This window comes from Melopsittacus undulatus, chromosome 9, assembly GCF_012275295.1.
Source record: "Melopsittacus undulatus isolate bMelUnd1 chromosome 9, bMelUnd1.mat.Z, whole genome shotgun sequence".
NCBI lineage: Eukaryota > Metazoa > Chordata > Aves > Psittaciformes > Psittaculidae > Melopsittacus > Melopsittacus undulatus.
In genome coordinates, this window is record NC_047535.1 from 14,775,592 (window position 1) to 14,794,143 (window position 18,552).

The window sequence follows — 18,552 nt, forward strand, 5'->3', positions numbered from 1 at the left end:
TGTGATTCTTTTGGAACCATAGAGTCCTTTAAGGTGGTGTGTAAGTCAAGGGAGAATGGTGGTGTTGCAGTTTCCAGAATGTTTTCTCCATTTCCAAGCTGGCATCCAACATTCTGAAATAAGTCAAATTCAAGGGAGAGCTTATCCAGAAGAGAAACGGGGATGGGTATTGCTGTTTTGTAATTAGAGCTGACAGAAGCAGGCTAAATGGGAGTGTCTTGGTGAAGAAGAGGATGTGAATGGAATGAATTACTTTGTTCTGCTTCTGCAAAAGACAGTCATTCCATTGAGAGAATTTCAGTATTGTTGTTCTCCATATTTCAGCCTTCAGAGAAAGCAGTTTTGCTATGGAAACGCTGGGGTAAACAGTGCTCTCAGGTCCGTGTTCCATGGTGGTATCATACAAAAGAGAGACCATATCAAACCAGAGAAATGTAAGTCGCTTTTCTAGTTGTGCCTTTCTTTGTCTCCCTCCCTTTTTCTCTAAAGACAATAGCAGGAACAACCAGGCAGCACCCACACCATAGCTGGTTCAACAGTTTGAAGTTCAGGTCTTTGAATCAAATAAATTCTGATCCTGACTACAACAAATTTCCCTATGACTGGTGCATTTAGAGCTCGAATGCAGTAAATCTTACCTAGTTCTTCTAAGGTAGTGAGAGATCTGCAGAGGAAGAGAGTAAAAAGTTCCATACCTAGCTATACATGAAAGAAATAACACAGGAACTGAGGTTTCTCCACATCAGTGAGTTTAGGAGAGAAAAACTTGGGAAACCTCTGTAGAATGTTTATTTCAGCAATTCAGGTTAGTCCCATCAGTTAGGTCTAAGATCTGCAAGTGAATCTACACAGGTGGGTAAGGCACAGTAACCTATGCACGAAATATAGAATCATAAGAATAGTTAGGGTTGGAAAGGACCTCAAGATCATCTAGTTCCAACATCCCTGCCATGGGCAGGGACACCTCACACTAAACCATATCACCCAAGGCTTCATCCAACCTGGTCTTGAACACTGACAGGGATGGAGCATTCACTACCTCCCTGGGCAACCCATTCCAGTACCTCACCACCCTAACAGTAAAGAATTTCTTCCTTATATCCAGTCTAAACCTCTGCTGTTTAAGTTTCAACCCATTACCCCTTGTCCTATCACTACAGTCCCTAATGAATAGTCCCTCCCCAGCAACCCTGTAGGCCCCCTTCAGATACTGGAAGGCTGCTATGAGGTCTCCATGCAGCCTTCTCTTCTCCAGGCTGAACAGCCCCAACTTTCTCAGCCTGTCTTCATATGGGAGGTGCTCCAGTCCCCTGATCATCCTCGTGGCCTCCTCTGGACTTGTTCTAACAGTTCCATGTCCTTTTTATGTTGAGGACACCAGAACTGAACACAATATTCCAGGTGAGCTCTCACGAGAGCAGAGTAGAGGGGCAGGATCACCTCCTTTGACTTGCTGGTCACGCTCCTTTTGATGCAGCCCAGGATACAGTTGGCTTTCTGGGCTGTGAGTGCACACTGCTGGCTCATGTTCATTTTCTCATTGACTAACACCCCCAAGTCCTTCTCCGCAGGACTACCCTGAATTTCCTTTTTGCCCAACCTGTAGCTATGCCTGGGATTGCTCCGACCCAGGTGTAGGACCTTGCACTTGTCATGGTTAAACTTCATGAGGTTGGCATCAGCCCACCTCACAAGTGTGTCAAGGTCCCTCTGAATGGCATTCCTTCCCTCTAGCGTATCAACAGAACCACACAGCTTGGTGTCATCGGCAAACTTGCTGAGGGCACACTCAATCCCACTGTCCGTGTCAGCGACAAAGATATTAAACAAGACCAGTCCCAACACCCATCCCTGAGGGACACCACTCATTACTGGTCTCCAGCCGGACATTGAACTGTTGACCATAATACTATGAGTGTGACCATCCAGCCAGTTCTTATCCACCGAGTGGTCCACCTATCAAATTGATGACACTCCAATTTAGAGACAAGGATGTCATGTGGGACAGTGTCGAATGCTTTGCACAAGTCCAGGTAGATGACATCAACTGCTCCACCCCTGTCCATCACTTTTGTAGCCCCATCATAGAAGGCCACCAAATTGGTCAGGCAGGATTTCCCCCTAGTAAAGCCATGCTGGCTGTCACCAAGCACCTTGTTGTTTTTCATGTGCTCTAGCATGCCTTCCAAGAGAATCTGCTCCCAGATTTTGCCAGGCACAGAGGTGAGACTGACTGGTCTGTAATTCCCTGGGTCATCCATTTTCCCCTTTTTGAAAATGGGGGGTTATATTTCCCTTTTTCCAGTCATCAGGAATATGTCAAAGTTGGAGCTAGTTGGGGCAGCCAATAAAAGATCACAAAGACATATTGACATTGGCATATTTTCAGTAACAAACTGGGGAAATTTATCAAGTTCATGTTGGACAATTCATAAGACAAAGATGAAGTAGTGGCATTCCTGTGTCTTGTGCCACAGCAGAAAAGCCACAGGAACTGAGTGAGCTGTATACTAAGAACATGGCAGGTTGGATGTTCCTGTAAGAACATGACTGAATATTTAGTTTTGATAATGGTTTGAGATACAATCTTTGCTTTTGTAATGGATTTTCTTTTTGTAATACAGCATCACCATGTAATCTTCAAGAATATGAATTTAAGCTTCACTTCTGATTGTGTATTGCCTATAATTGCTGCACAAAATCACTAATGTAAATACAAGCAGATTAATAACTGCCAGAGGAGAAAGCATTTATTCCTAACACTGCATGGCAGTGAGTCTGTGCTGCGATGAGCCAGTGTCACAAAAGACTGAAGGTTCCTTACCTGTGCTCAGGCTCCTCTAGGAAATAACACTCCCTAGATTTCTCACCCCTGGGGTACCCATTACCTCAGTTTATTACCTGATTCTCTGGTAGGAAACCAAGTTGCCATGATAAGTTTCTCCTCTAAAATTCTGGCACTCAGGAAGTCAAAAGTTTTCTCAATCTCATACAAGAGGTGCTGTTCAGAGAGCAGTACACAAATCTACAGCACTCTAAAAGTACCTGCAAGCATTCAGCAGTCTCAGTAAATCAGAGGATAATGCTGTCTTGTAAATACCTAGAGATAGCACGTGAACTATTCTAAAGTACAGGTAAGGCAAAAGGAGAGCTTCATGGAAGCTGCTTTTCAAAGCTTATTTCTTGTCTGAGTATATTTTACTTCTCCAGATAAAGAACAGATGTGTTTAAGATTTTTGCCTGTGAGAGAAGTGCTGGTATACAGGTTGCTGCACAGATTGTGTTTGTAAAAACAATATTGCTGTGAATAGCTTATGAATACCAAAAGAGAAATTCTGTAGGGTAAAGATGCTTGCTGCCAAATAGATAATAAAATAATAAAAGAATAGAATGGTGAACTTTTACTGTTCTGAAAACAGGCACCTATTTTCAGGTTGCAATGCCGTTGGCCCTCCTGTATCATTAAGGAGCTTGAAACTTTGCCTTTCCTAGTTACTCAGCAGAGTCTAAGTGTATGCAAAGTCTATTCCCAGAGAGGCTGGGGAGAATGAGACCTATTTTGTGCTGCTGGCAGGTTAACTGGATTCTGAGTGGTGAGCATGAGGTCTCCATTTCAGGAAGTACAACAAGCAACTGGGGAGCCTCAGGCTACACTGTCCGGCGCTTAGGGCAGTCTGTGAAACATCAGGCTTAACAGCCATAGAGATGACATCTGGTTTGGTTCAGGCTGTGGTTGTTACTGACATGCTTGCTTTAAATGGATGGCATCTGTTGCCTTCTTTCCTAAACACTGCTGGAAACTGAGGGGGGAGGCACAGTTCAGATTTCATACCACAGGATTTCTTGCAAGCCCAGACACTGTTGGCCAAGCTTTCACCCTTAAACCTCTGGGAACAAGTGGTTTCCCTCTCAGGAAGGTAGAGCTTACCTGCCATCTGCTCACACATGTTCTGGGGAGCCAAATTGCTCTCCTCACTGCAGGAGAATGCTTAATTTGGCAAGTACCACTATGTGCATTTCTCACATCTGGAGGGAAGAAAGTGAGGAGGGCTGAGTGCTGGGCACCACTGTTTGGGCACATTCCAGCTGCAGAGAGCTCGGAGCTCCATCCCTTCAGAGAAGGATGGCAGAAGGGAATACATTCCATACATCCACAAGAAAAAAAATTGAGGATATATTGAAATAGTTGGCAAAAAGGAATACAAGGTTACACCCTTCAGCACCAGGCACTGCAATTCCTAGTGGGCAGGGGAAATAAAGCTCTTTTTAGCTGCTGATTGCTATTAAATGCTTCTAATATGATGACAGCTCATCCACACCTGACAATCTTCGGTCACCCATGGAAAGCTCCACAGCAGGACAAGCCACTTCCTGTGGTTTGTTTCCTGGTGAGTTGGGACCTGGCTCACAGGAAGTTCTGCTTTCAGCTCAGTCCTGGTATTTCATTACCTGCTCTGTGACTGAAAGGACAGAGAGAGATGTTGGGGGTGTGTCCCGGACTTCTGAATATATTGCACTAAATGAGGCTTTCAGCAAGATAAAATGCAGCTTCATGCTAACATCCACACAAACCCATCCTTCCTAGAAACTGGAAACAGTCTGAGCTAAGAACACCGTGTCATCTGTCTTAGAATATGTTCCTCAGTCAGGACTAGGTAACAGTCCTGCAGACTTGTGTATTTCAGAGAGCCCATACTGGGGAAGATGTCAGCTGTGTGGGCAGACAGCTCCAGTCTTTCTGTCTAACTACTGTCAAACACACTTGCTGAAGGTGGGAAATCCTCAATTCTACAGGGAGACACCTTCAGTCTAAGAGAGATGCCTGAGCCAGCCAGTCTCCCCCTCACAGCTACTGCAGCTTGTAGGAGGCTGGAGCGAGCGGCTCCTGCAGATGGCATCTGCATCCTAGGGATGGAGTGAAGTCTAGGCTAGAGCACAGCAAGAGTCTTGCTGGATACAGTGCATTGGAGGGCAATCAAAGGAGCTTGGACAAACTCTGAATCCTACTTCTGTCACTCTGCTGTTGAGCCTCCCACCAGCATGGCCCATCTGCAGCTATTTAGCAGAAGAGGAGCTGCACCATCCTGCTGTCCTGGCTTCTTCAGAACAACCACTCTCAACTATTGTCTTTCAAATGTATACCCTCTGTTGCTCACTTCCAAGTGCAGTTAGAGGCCTGAGTCTTCCAGCCCCAGTTCATCCCTGCATTGCTATCAAAGGCTTCTGCACCCCATCAGAGGCAGAGAAGTGGAAACCAGCATCTCCAGACTTGCAGCCTCACTTGTTTGCCTGTGCAATTTCATTTACTTACAAGTAACTCCACACCATGCTCAGTTTTATGCTGAGGGTTGTTGCTGGGATCTGCAGAGAGGATGCAGGGATGGAGACTGCTAGGCCTGAAGTAAACACACAGGAGTATAGGAAGAGTAAGGGCAAGTCTCTGAACTAAGCTGAGCAGCATGGTGCAGCTTCCAGAAGAAGGACACCACCAGCAGGAAGTGGCATTGGCTGGAAGCATTTTTAAAGCCAGTTGGGGAGCAGCTGTGCTGATTTTAATCCAACTGGACTGAAGTGTCTCCAAAAGAGCCATAAAGTCTTTTGATACCTACCGCCCAGGCAATAAAACGTTAATCTTGGCTGAAAGTCTTTGTTCTCTTAGTAGCAGTATTTTTCTGTTTAGAAGTAATGTGCTGCTGCCTCCAGTCAGAGGCCCTGCTGTAACATGGAGTGTGGATGTGTAACAGACTGCTCCTGCTGCAAGAGCTATAGCATCTGAGCAATGACACATGACTGGGGAAGCCCATCAGGAGCACTGGCACAGCCCGTGTGCCACCACACCACTGTTCTTTGTGTCAGAGACCCCTTGACACAGGCAGGTTTCTGAGGAGGAATAATACAGTGGCTCTGGGGATTTTCACATATGTGAAAGTCCAAAACAGCTACCAGGGCAAGTTTAGAAAGGAGCAGGCTGAGGTTTCAAGGCCAGGTGTGAGAGAGATTCTCAAAAGCATATGAGGTGATAGTAGAGGAGAGGCATTGAAGGGCTACAAGATCATTTCTAAACCATCCCAGTGAAGTCAGTAGTCAGTCTCCCTCTGGGAGGTCACAGGTTCCCATGATATTTTTATGGTCTCCTTGGATAACAGATTAAACCTTATTAATACAGGCTGCCAGCTGTACTTTCAGCACTCATCTGTAAGTGCAGTTATCCCAGTGGTGTGCGTGCCCCTGACACTTTCAGCCTTATTCTCAACAGACCTTAGTGAAAACTTCATATATTTCTGTACACAGAAAAGGGCTACGCTCCTCCTCAGGGCTCATGAGCACTCAGGCAGTGCCTGCTTTATCATCCAGCAATCCTGGGATGAGTTGGACAGACATGAACCAGGCTTTCTACTGCCCCGTCTGTTTTGTCCCATCCTTGAATCTTCTCAGTTCCTTCTCTAGAACTTCCAGCTCAAAACATGGTCTTTCTATTCTGTGTAATTTAATTCATGACCCAGTTTATCTTACAAATGCCGCATTCTCAGATAGAATGAGGTGTAATGTGATAAGGTGAATATTATCTTGGTTTAGATGTACGTATAGGTTAGATTTCTTTCTCTCTCTCTGATCTTTTCATCATTTCCAGGGATCAGAATCTCCAGGCTGCCAAAAAGCTCCTGGAGATAAGTGGCATCTTCCATATCTGTGCTGAAGTTCAGAGCATCATTTAGAACAGGATGAAGAACTTTGAACTAGCTTTTGATAGTTTGTCTCTTGTAATATCATTGAGTGCCAAAATGTCTGGGATATTTTCCATAAGTGGCTGCTTTTTCAGTACAAATCCTGTGCTAAACCTACTGATTTTTCCTGACTGTCTGATGTTTCTTGACAAAAAGAACTGTAATTCTGAAAACATCCAGACTCTTTTCCACTTAATGCTGTTTGCTGAGATATCTCAATTTGGAGAGGGCACTAGAGAGGCTACTTGTACTTATTTGCAAGTAAAGGTAGCAAGGCCACTTCCATTATTCAGCATATACTGGTCATGTTGTTGTGATCTCAGCAATGATTTCCTGCTTCAGACTTTTTTTGTACACATCACTTTGAGATTTTAAATAACTTTTCACCCTTCTAGCTTTTTTCTCTTTCTGCTTCCTACTGCATTAATAGTCTCCATTAGACTATTATCTTTGTTGCCATCAAGCTAAAGCTGAAGTGTATTCTGGGCATAGCTTGTTTCCATTATTATCTTTATTTTGAAGGAATCATTTGTCTTCATTATCTGCAGCTGCATCCTGAAGCATTTTGAAAAGGTACATGCCATATTTCCCTCTTATGAGAGCCTCCCCCCTCCTCCTGCATGTTAAAATGAAAGAGTTTCCGCTCCACTGCTGGCGTGACAGCACAGAGAGCGTCTCACAGATGGACTGACTCTCAAAGAGGCAGGAACCTTAAAATCCAGCAGATTCCAGTCTAAACCCCACTCTTGCCCTACTGCATTATGAATCAGTGTACTCTGACGTCGCTACTTTCCCTCTGCATACTTCATCTTTTTAATTTCCCCTGTAGCTCTGCCTGCAGCTGGCAAAGTAATCACTGCCTGAACAATGCACCTTGAAATATTTGTTAATGCTGAATGAGTCTAGCTGGATTTTCTGTTTCCCATCAACTGCTGGGCATCTTAATCTGTGTCAGTGTTAGGTCTGTGGTATTGAGCTCAAAGAACAATTATTGTGTTCAGGGGAAGGAAGTGATGCAGTGCAAAAAAGCGTAGTATGAGCTAGCTGTGAGAATGAGTGTTTGGTGTACTTGTAGTGTGAGGGGAAGCAGAGATTTGTAGCAATAGCACAGGTAAGGCAGTTAGGAGGTCATAGTGTGGACTTGCATAAATGTACAGTTCAGTTTCTTCCCACTACAATGTCTACATGGGTACAGACCTCTGTTCCCATGGAATATTTAACCTTGCAGACATCTGGCTCGGACTTAGACAGCTGTTGAACATAGGTAATTTCAGCTTCACTCCTTCTGCCTTCAGTCAATCCCTCCCATAGCCTTTGTTGCTGTGACCTAGATTGTGAGCAAATGCTTTCTGATGGCATTTCAAAGGAAACTAATCTTGCACTCAGAGTGAAACATGACTGGATTCATCTGTGCTCCATACTCTGTGCATGAGTAAGTTTATTTCTGCCTCTGTCCTTGAGCAGCAAAACCTTCATGACCTGTGCTTACATACGCACAGAGTCACCTGCAAGGCACAACCTATGGAAAGAAGACTTACAGGGCTCTCCTTTCTCCAAAAGCAAAGCTGCTCCTGGTCACAGGGACTTGCAATTTATGGTTTATAAATACTGTGCCAAGTTTTTCACTACTGTAATGCAGAAAGGAAAATAAAAGCCTTAACGACTGCAAAAACATGTCGTAAGACTGGTAATGACGCATGCCCCTGTAACACTGTGCTAACCAGATTCCCTATCCAATTGTGCTGCCTGTGTGGAGTAACACACAGTCAATAATACACCATGTGGAGAGCAAGACACCGGTATTAGTGTTTTCGTTGGAGTGAGACGTCCTCACTGCCTCTTGAGCTCTGGGATCAATAATGAGATAGAGCACAAGAGAAATGCAGGTAAGAAAGCCAGCTGCTCAAAGAACCCTTTTAAGTTGATGTATATACTGTTGGATTTCTGCATGAAAATGGTGACATTAAAATGGCCATTAGAGAATGATGTATCAGTATTAGCACTGCTGAATGTGCAGCTTCTATACATCATGTGAGGTAAGTTTTTCTATTTCTCCAAACTATACTGCCCATTCCCTTCCTGTTAAAGGTGCTGAAGCACCTGCTGTTGCAAACCATAAACCTGCCCTTGCTGTTTCCACACAGACATTGCAATTGTCCTGCTCATGTGTTATTAAAGACTTACTATTGCAAAGGGATAACCTGATTTAAGCCTTGCTGGCACCATCACATTTACACAAGCATAAGAGCTTCATAAAAAGCTCAAGAGAAAATGCTGTATATATGGACTTAAAACATGCACTATCATACTCCCAGGTATGGAATAGTTTGAGTGTGCATCTCTCTGATGCTTCCTTTCATAGACTAAGAGCATCCTCCACACAACAGAATGAATAACACAACTCCCTTTCTAGTCCTTTCCCAGGACAACAGTGGGATTAGTCCTGCATGTATGTACCCCTTTGCTCCAGTGGAGTTCCCCATGCTCCCCACTGAAGCCAACACACGGATGCAGAGGGGAATTAAATCAGCTGCAATAATTCCTGGCACTGAAGACCAGGGCTGATGGGCTCCCTTCCAGGGACATCTGGTCATTAACCCTCGAAGAATAAGGGCTTTTGGGTCCTTTCAGTCAGGACAATGGTCTCTCTGCTAGGAAACACTAACTTCATGCAGCAGAGGCTTAATCACACCTTTTGGGACTTTAAAAGCTGGTAACTATTGATTGAGGCAAGGGTGGTGAAGTGAGGTCACAGCTGCCTTCATCTTTCATATGGGGTCCATGGAGACCACACGTAGTAGTAGCATGTAGAGTTCCCTATTGATTCAAGTGGCTTGGCAATTAAAAAGCCCTGTGTTCATCCTTCCAGTCATTTAGCCTTCACCAGATGAAACTAAGTGGCCTCAGCCAGCTATCATGGCAGCCCAAACCAAGCTGGATGCATTCAGCTGTGACTCCAGATGAAAGCTGAGCACAGCTTCATTTCATACAAGTGAGGGTTGTGCTGAGACCCCCCTCCCCCACCTATGGCAGATGGGGCAGTGCTTCCCAGGTCCAGACTGAGCCAAGAACCCAGTGAAGTGAAAATGGTGTGGCTCTGGAGGAAGGCCTTGCTGTGGAGGTAGCTGAGAGGGGAGGCACTGAAGCAAGGCTGTGTGAATGATTTATTCCCTGTGCTGCTCTAATCCTCCTCCTGTCCCTGCAGCTCACCACTGAAAATAAGAGATGACAACCTCGCTGCAGATGGTTTGAACCCTGTGGGTAAAATGAGTGTCTTTCTGTTCTCAGGACTATTGCATCCCAGCATTTACAGAGACTGAAGCTTGTGAGGTCCTCAAACTTTCCTTGTACAGCACCTAGCACAGAAGGTCTAGGACAGCAGTGGAACTCAGTCCTCCTGTGCACCCCAGTAATATAAATGGTGAATAACTAAGACAAAGGCACAGTCTCAGCCCACAGGCAGATCGAGGGCTTAAAGCATGCGTGAACTTCCCAGCAGGAAAATGGATATGTCTTTTCATAATTCACTTTGTTACCCAAATGAAATAAAAGGCCATTTCATTTTCATAGCCACAGTTTTATAAGTCAAGTCAAAAGTGCCCAGTTTATCATGCAAACAAATGGTATGACAGCCTAATAATGCATTCAAGCTACAAAGATTTCCAGAAACAATAGAGGACTCTACCACATTTTATGGAGAATACAACATATGCTGCAGGCTTCCTGCATGCTGAATGCCTTCTGGCTATTCTTGCAACACTAAGCATGAGAAGACAGTAGTTATTATACCAATATAAGACAAATTATGCCCTTAAAGTCATGTATATGAAGGGCACTTTTGCTGTTTCTACAGTCAGAAATGCAGCTGGCACTTAATAGATGAACCTTAGAAGAAATTCCTTATGCCCACACCAGTAGTTTCCTTCAATAGCCTCACACCCAGATCTCCCAGTGCAGAAGTGTGTATGTGCATGAACAACACATGCTAAGCAGCCTTTGAGCAAGTAACCATACTGCTTTCAAGAGAGCAGAGTTCAACATAGCCATTGCAGAACTGAGGCCTTTACTAGGTGAAGTGAAAGACCTATGTAAGACACCCTTAAATATAAGGACACTCTCACGTCTCTTTTCAAGGGATGAAATTGTGTCCTGCAAAAACATCTTCAATTTTAGTAAATCATGGCGACAATCCCTGACCATCCACCTTCCTGTCATTTCCTGTATGCCTGTGCTTCATTCCTAGACTCACCCAGAAAGGCTCATCCCGATTCTGGCCAAGCAGGGGCAGAGGAGAATCAAGAGCATCTTCCTTGATCAAAGGCAAGTTGTTTTGCTCTGCTGATTTGCACTGGCTCTGTGTATAGCATTGTCTACCCAGTCACTCCATGACGTCTCACATCTGTGTGAGACATAGATCTTCTTACATTTGATTTCCATGGATAACCTTCCAAAGCCAGATAGTTCTTTCCATCTTCTGTGCAGCAGTACTGAACTCTGGACAGGGCAGAGACTCAGCAGACGACACTGGGAGCATATGCCCAGACTACAGAGAGAAAAACTGATTTTATAAAGCACCTTTACATGTAATTATGGTAGTAAAATCCTTGCAAGGCAATAATGCAGTCTTGTAAGAATGAGCTAAAAATTGCTGCCCAGGTTGCAGGGTAACAGAATAATCCCACACCTCCCAGGACCAGGCAGGTGAGAGGGAGAATCATGTCATTCCCAGCCAGTGAACACTGGGATGTTTGTTGGTTCTCATCTTTTCCTTGAGACTGATCTCATCTGTTTATGACCAGCTTATGTGAACTCTACTCTTTACCAGATGCACATTAGTGTGTTGCCATCAGATTCTTACGCTCTACTCAACACAAACAGCGGCCATCCCCAACCACCCCCGTGAGCCATTGCCTGCTTCTTCTTCCAGTCACCCAGCTGTGATGGCTGCTTCTGTGAGAGGGACTCTGGAACTGTGTCACTGTGGAATCAGCTCCAAAAGCTTATTTAACCCCTGTCTTCCCTACAGAGACGTGTTAAAATCCATATCCACATATCTTCTTGTCAAGATACAATTTTTTTCTCCTCAGTTTCCTTCTGCATTTGCTTTGTGTTACTAGATGATAAAATCTGGGTAAGGGGCACCCTGATTATTGCAGCATCCAAATGACAGGCTTCAGGCAAAATGATAATTATTTATTCAAAAGTATTCATCAAATTAACATATCCTGAATAAATTCAAGCTTAATTTAACAGGCCACTGCTCTTATTGCAAACATTCAGCGCATGCAAATGTTTAAACTCAGTAGAGAGCAAGAAGGAGAAAAAATGATTGCTACTGCTGAACCCATGACACTTACTTTTTCACAAGTTATCAGGATCAAAAATAGATGTAACCACCATTTGCCCTAACAAGACCAGTCAAGCAGTTTGGGGAGCTATACAGCAGCTTGTTCAGATGCATGGAAGTTAAAAAGTGCACAAAGCTCTTCCCAGGCTGTTAACTATTGCAGAGTATTCAAACTCTTCTGTAAGTTCTATTTCTCAGCCAAAATCCAGAAGAAAATAAAATGGTAGAAAAAAAGTTATAAATTCCCTCTCTCCTCTTCCTTTCCTTGGAACAGATTCAGGGCTTTATTCTGAGATCCATCTATAGTTCTAAGTATTATACTTGACATGTTTTACACTTTTAGCTACAGTTCACAGTGTTCCCCACTGACATAACACACAGAATACTATCAGTAGTGGGAGGGGAAGGAGCTGTGTAAGTTTTGTATGGAAAATCTTGTGCACCACAGCATCAATTCCAAAAAGCTTTGGGAAAACAAAGGAATGGCACATTCCATAGCTCTGCTCAGCCTACCTGCCGGAGGGCACAGTCTGTCACTAAAACTGTGTCAGCTGTACACCTCTCATTGTATTGTAGCCTGGTTTCCCACAGTTGGAGTGAGGTCTTTCAGTCATGTCACCTCTCTCTCAGTCAGACAGAAGTTAATAACTTTTGAACAAAACTGGCCACTTGCTGATACACTGAAAGGCAAAAGAGCACTGTGTTCACCTTAACTATGGCTACTAGAGCTACGTGAACACGAGGTACTCTGCTGTGAGGGCTGTTTCACACACAGGCAAACACACACTACACCTTTCTTGACTCTTTCTTCCCTGTCTTGAAAATGTAGTTTTCTGTCCATCCTGCCTGGGACCCTGGCTGTGGGATCAGGACAAACACTACAAGATGCCCCCATCCCAAGTCCTGGAGTATCTACTTAGATATTTTTCCAGCAGGATGAAATGTCAGAGGTAAAGCAGTGACTTAATTAATTCTCCTGTTACTTAAACAATAGCAAGGAAGAAGACTGTCCCTGAAAATGGTCCTTGTACAGCAGTCTGACTGTTCCCATAGCTGCCCTATGACCTGCCGTGAAGATTCTCTTTTTGCTCTGACAAAGCCACCAACTGCAACACTTCTGTATAACCTAGATGGAACAGTACAGTTCCTTACTGTTTGTCCTTTGTGTTCATCACAAAATACTGGTATCAAGTTCATTAAAAGAACTAGGAAATAAATCACATTTGTGAGAATATGATGCCAGTCAGGTCCAGATGATTGCAATTTACTTCTCTAAAATACTTCTGATTAAAACACATTGCTTTAAAGGAACTTAAAGTGACATGTCTTAAGATGAACCTAGACTTCAAACTCTGTAATAACTGCAATATGTTCTGTGTCTGGCCTTGCTACAGGCTGCATCAGCTCAGTGTTAAAAACTCCTGCAAAAAGAGTTATTAGGTGCTTTCTTCAGACAGAGACTTCTCACTGCAGTCATTGCAGATGTTGTGGCACACTCTAAGGAGGATCATATGCAAATTAATACAATTATTTAGATGTTCCAGATTCACTCATCATTATGGCACAGTGTCAGTTCCACATAAACTTCCACATATGGAACATTTCGGAAACCTCCCAGCTGCGGCAAGAGAAATGGAAAGAAATAGCTTCAGCAATCAGCAACCTCTCAATAGCATCAGAATCTCAGCATTGACATGGACAATAGGTGAGTGCTCAGGTCTCTCTGAGTAACACTGATAACACTGCTTCCCATCAAGATTGTTTTAAAACATGGATCTTCCTCCAGAGATGCTGAGATAGACTCCGATCTTGTGGGTGTGTTTTCTGGGTTTGTGTCAAAGGGCAGAATAGAAGCTAAACACAAAAGGATAGCAAACTTTCTATTTTTCTCACAGTGGGTAGAATCCCTAAATCCTTGGCCATCAGAACTGTATGTGTGTGTGACACTGCCTGCCTCAGCCCAACCTGAGATGCCAAAAATTCCCAATGCACTTAAAGAGGTGACAGAGTCTCTTTGATGGGGGGAAAAAGTCCTAATGTTTTCTGTGCATGTGAAACACAAAGATGAGGAAATTGGAGTGAAAAGGACACCAGCACATAGAGGTGTTTTCAGTGCATGGTCTAGAGGCAGACTATGTCTTTTGGCCTGCTACAGGGATATGCAGGCTTACAGGGGTGTCTTAGTAATCAAGTACTGGCAGAAGGAGGATTTTGCACTGACCCACTGTAGCTATTCTTATCTTCAGTTTCTGTAAGAGCACTTGATTTCCAGTTGCACCTTTATCTTCCAACAGTGGCAGATGCTCACACATGAAAGCCTCAGCCCTTTGAAAACTTTCTGTGAACTCATCAGACCTCTGATGAAATCAGTACACAAACCTCTTGTGAAGATTAACATTGAGACACATACCTACAGGCTTTAAGAAATCTGAAGTTCAGTCTGTGACCTTGACTGTCACCTCCTTTATGCTTGAGCAACTGAACTGCCTCTCCCAGCAAGCAGCTGGTTTGTGCAGGAGACAGCAGTATCTAGTAGAAGACTCCCTGGTTGCAATATGTGACCATACAGCAAATTATATTAGCAAATTGGACTCAAACTTGTAAAACAGATCAGTTGCCATGTTCCTCTTTGTTTTGGGAAAATGGCATCAAAACTGAGTGCCTGCCACAGGTCATGTCAGCAGAGCATCACTGGCAAGCCCTCAGGTAGAAAGAGAATGAGAGAGAGAAGACACAATCCCCATGTTCAGAACTTCATTCTGATTTAGCAGAGTGCAGCAGAGTCAAACAAAAGTGAGTTAAATCTCAAGAATTCTGTTGTTTTCTTCTGATTGAAACTGGCCTCATGTTCTGGGAGGCAGTGTGGGAAATGTTGGAAATTAAGAAATAAGCAGGAAGTGCTATGACATTCCCTTGTGCAGAGAAGGGCAATGGAGCTGGTGCAGGGCCTGGTGCACAAGTGTGATGGGAAATGGCTGAGGGACCTCTGGAGAAGAGAAGGCTCAGGGGGGACCTTATTGCTCCCTACAACTGCCTGACAGGAGGATGGAGCCAGAAGGGGGCTAGGCTCTGCTCTCAAGGAATAACTGATAGAACAAAAGGGAACAGCCTCAAGCTGTGTCAGAGAAGGTTTAGACTGGATGTTAGGGAAAATGTCTTCCCCAAAAGCATGCTCAGGCACTGGAACAGGCTGCTGAGGGCAGTGGTGAAGTCACCATCCCTGGAAGCATTCAAAACCCGTGTAGACAAAGCCCTTGATGACATGGTTTAGTGGTGAACTTGGCAGTCCCAGAGTAGAAGTTGGACTTGATGATCTTAAAGCTCTTTCCCAACCAAATTAATTCTATGATTCCATCTATTCCCACCTATTTCTCTGTTATTCATAACAGTATTTTTTTCCACCACGCTCCATCTGTAATATCAAAGAGAACATCTTAGGTTGCTCCACTTCTGACATGGCAGTATTCAGACAGCAAATATTTTAACAGGATTCCAAGACTGGATTTTGCAGCCATGTGGGATTTGGAGCTTCCTGCCAGCAGAAATAGATCTCTTTGCACTCAGAGTGCAAAAAGTGAGCACTTGAGCTAAAGCAGCACCATCTCTCCAGGATATACAGGGTGCAGCAGGACAGCTCTGTTCCCAAACAATAGAAGCTGGTGGTACAGACATGGGTGAACTGACCAATTCAATGCAATATCACATTTCTGTCTGAGATTGTTTGGGGTCTTTTTCATATTTTGGGTTTCCTGCAGTGGATTATTTTGAATGCAGCTCGACTGCCTGTTCTCTTTACTGGTTGGAATGTTTATTTTTCCTGGAGAGAAGAAAAACAATAAGTGTTCTATGAAAGCAGCATAAGAACAAAGTATGGCAAATCAAAGAAGAATCCTGACATGAACTGTTCTTGCCATAGGGCAGAAACTATGGCTGCTCTATCCTGGTTTTCCACTAGTGGGGAAGTTCTGTCTTAGTGAAATGTTACACATGTGCCAAGTTGTTGCAGATATCCGTATAACCCTTTCTTAGGTATAACCCTTAGTTAGTTATCAGTGTGGTCAATGCAGTGCACAGCAGGGTCCGAAGCCTGCAGGCACACAGGCTGGGAGTTGCCTCCTGGTGAAGCAGCAAAGTGCTGGTTAGAACACAGCAGCATGAGAAGAAGGAAGTTTCTGGTTGCTCAGTGATACACATAACTGTGAGCTAGGCTCTGTCCCTGGCTCCACTGCTTGTTCCATCACAGGCCTGATTAAAAGAGCTAGTGATGGAGTGAGCATCTCTTTGGTTTGAATCTGGAAGGCAATATCCGTAAAATCCCTGGGGCCCTTTTCAGATATCTACGAACTATCAAGTAACCAACAAACTATTTATGGAACCCTTAGGTGCTCCATTGTCCTGGCACCTTTGCCTATAAAAGTCCCTCCCTCCTACGTGCAGACAGTGGTTGCCTGAAGCTTTCAGGATCGTCAACTGAGCAACTCTTTAGCACTCAGACATTGTGAGACCAAGTCTTTGTGGATGCCAGCTACAGTAACTCTACTCTGCTTCCATCACCTCATCTGGGGAGGGGTTAATTCATGACTTCTTACGCAAAAGTGAATAAAACTGTCTCCGTTGGTCATTGGCATTGTCCAATTTCCATGTTCCCAAAGGAGCTTAATGTCAGCAAATAAAAGAAAGGCAGGAGATAACTGCGAGGCTTTTGGCCAGTAAAATCACTCCACATCCTTGTGTGCCTAGATTTGAAGAGCTTTTAAATCCAGAAGGACTCACAAAATCCAATTTGGCCTTTGCACTGTTTCAACAATGAGCCCTAAAACTGACACCCTGGACCAATTTTAGTCTCTGTTCTTACGAATTTATCCATGCACCAATAACTCTAATGCAAGTCTATGAAAGTCAATCAAGTGGAGAAGCTTCCACACTGAAATTACTAAAGAAAGGAACTTTTGTCATGCCAGACTGCAAATGAAGCTTTGGGGAGCAGTTTAAATCCTGGAAGAAGAAAGTTCTCAGGTATGCAGGGGAGCTCATATCTCAAGAGCCTGGTTTTAATCATAACCCTACAACCCAGTTGCACAACTCATGCTTTACTACTGGGATAATAGTTGCCAACTGGATGAAAAACCTGACTTGGTATTTTCCAGTTGATGGGAAAGCTTTGTGAAGGATATTTGCTTGAACAGCACAACAGCTTAACATGAGTCTCCCTAGAAATGACTGAAATCACTGTTTCCATGAAATGCACTTGCTTGCTCTAGACAACATGAGGTTCATACCAATACCTTGCTGAATCCTCACAAACCATGAATCAGGGCTGCTTTAGACATGGGTAGAAAAGGTAAGTGCTATGAGCAGTATTTTTCTGGAATGGCAGAGCAGCCCTGCTATCTACTGGCTTTGGCTCTCCTACTTGCTTCATCTGCTTGTACCAGACCCCACATCCACCACCCCACATCTTCTAGTGTTGGTGGGCTCCTGCTGCTGTAGGATATGGTATTTGTCCATCACAATGCTATTTACTTTTTAGCCTTGATGTGGCAAGAGTTTTATCTAGATCACTTAGGTGCTTTTAGCTAGCTCAGCCTGGCACTTTTTATGGAGTCCCTTTGGCACAGCTGAATGCACAAGCAAGTCCAGATACTCCTGAAATGGAATTTGTTTGGAAGAAAACACCCAACTGTTTTAATTTGAATCCTTAAAGATGAAGGAAAATAAAGGTAGATCACTGTCATTCTCCCTCAAGTTTCATTCTTACCAGGGGTTAGCGTCAGCTGCATCCAAACCACAATGAACTAATCTCAGCCCATGCTTCAGTGGCAGCTAATGTGCAGTGTATTTAATTGGTACCAACTGTATTTAATTGGAACCAAAGTCTTGGAAACAGGGTCTGGCATAAGGTCAGAGTGTGGAAAGAAAATGTCCCCCCTTTCAGCTGCAATCTTATATCTTGAATGTTGATGGCAGAGGAATAAAGTGTGGCCTCTCAGAGGAGATAGGAAACGGTGCATATGCCTCTTCTGTTGTGCTGCTGTAGCTCACACTGCTACAGAGCAGGTGACTGGTTTCTCTGTAGCAGTTGGACAATGCTATGGAAGGGAACTCCTTTACACAGCTAAGTGAGGGATGAAGAGACAAATCTGTTTCCTATGGATGGCTCAAGATGATCAAGATCTGGACCTATTTTCCATTCTGAATATTGAGCACAGCCCCGTGAACAGTGCATATACTCTGCTAACACTGAACCACTTCTAAATCTGCTATGACTGGGTGGCATGAAGCAGATAAATTATCACTGCAAAGCAGGAAGTTGATCAGATAAGCTTGGATATTGCAATGAAATAAGTAGTGCACCTAATCTCCATCTCCAGGTATGTCCAAGGCTGAGAAGGGAAGAGTCTCTGGCTCATTAGAGGAATGTTTGCTCAGCTTGAATCTAATACTTGATAGTGCTGTGGCCAGAACTCTGAGCCAGAATAT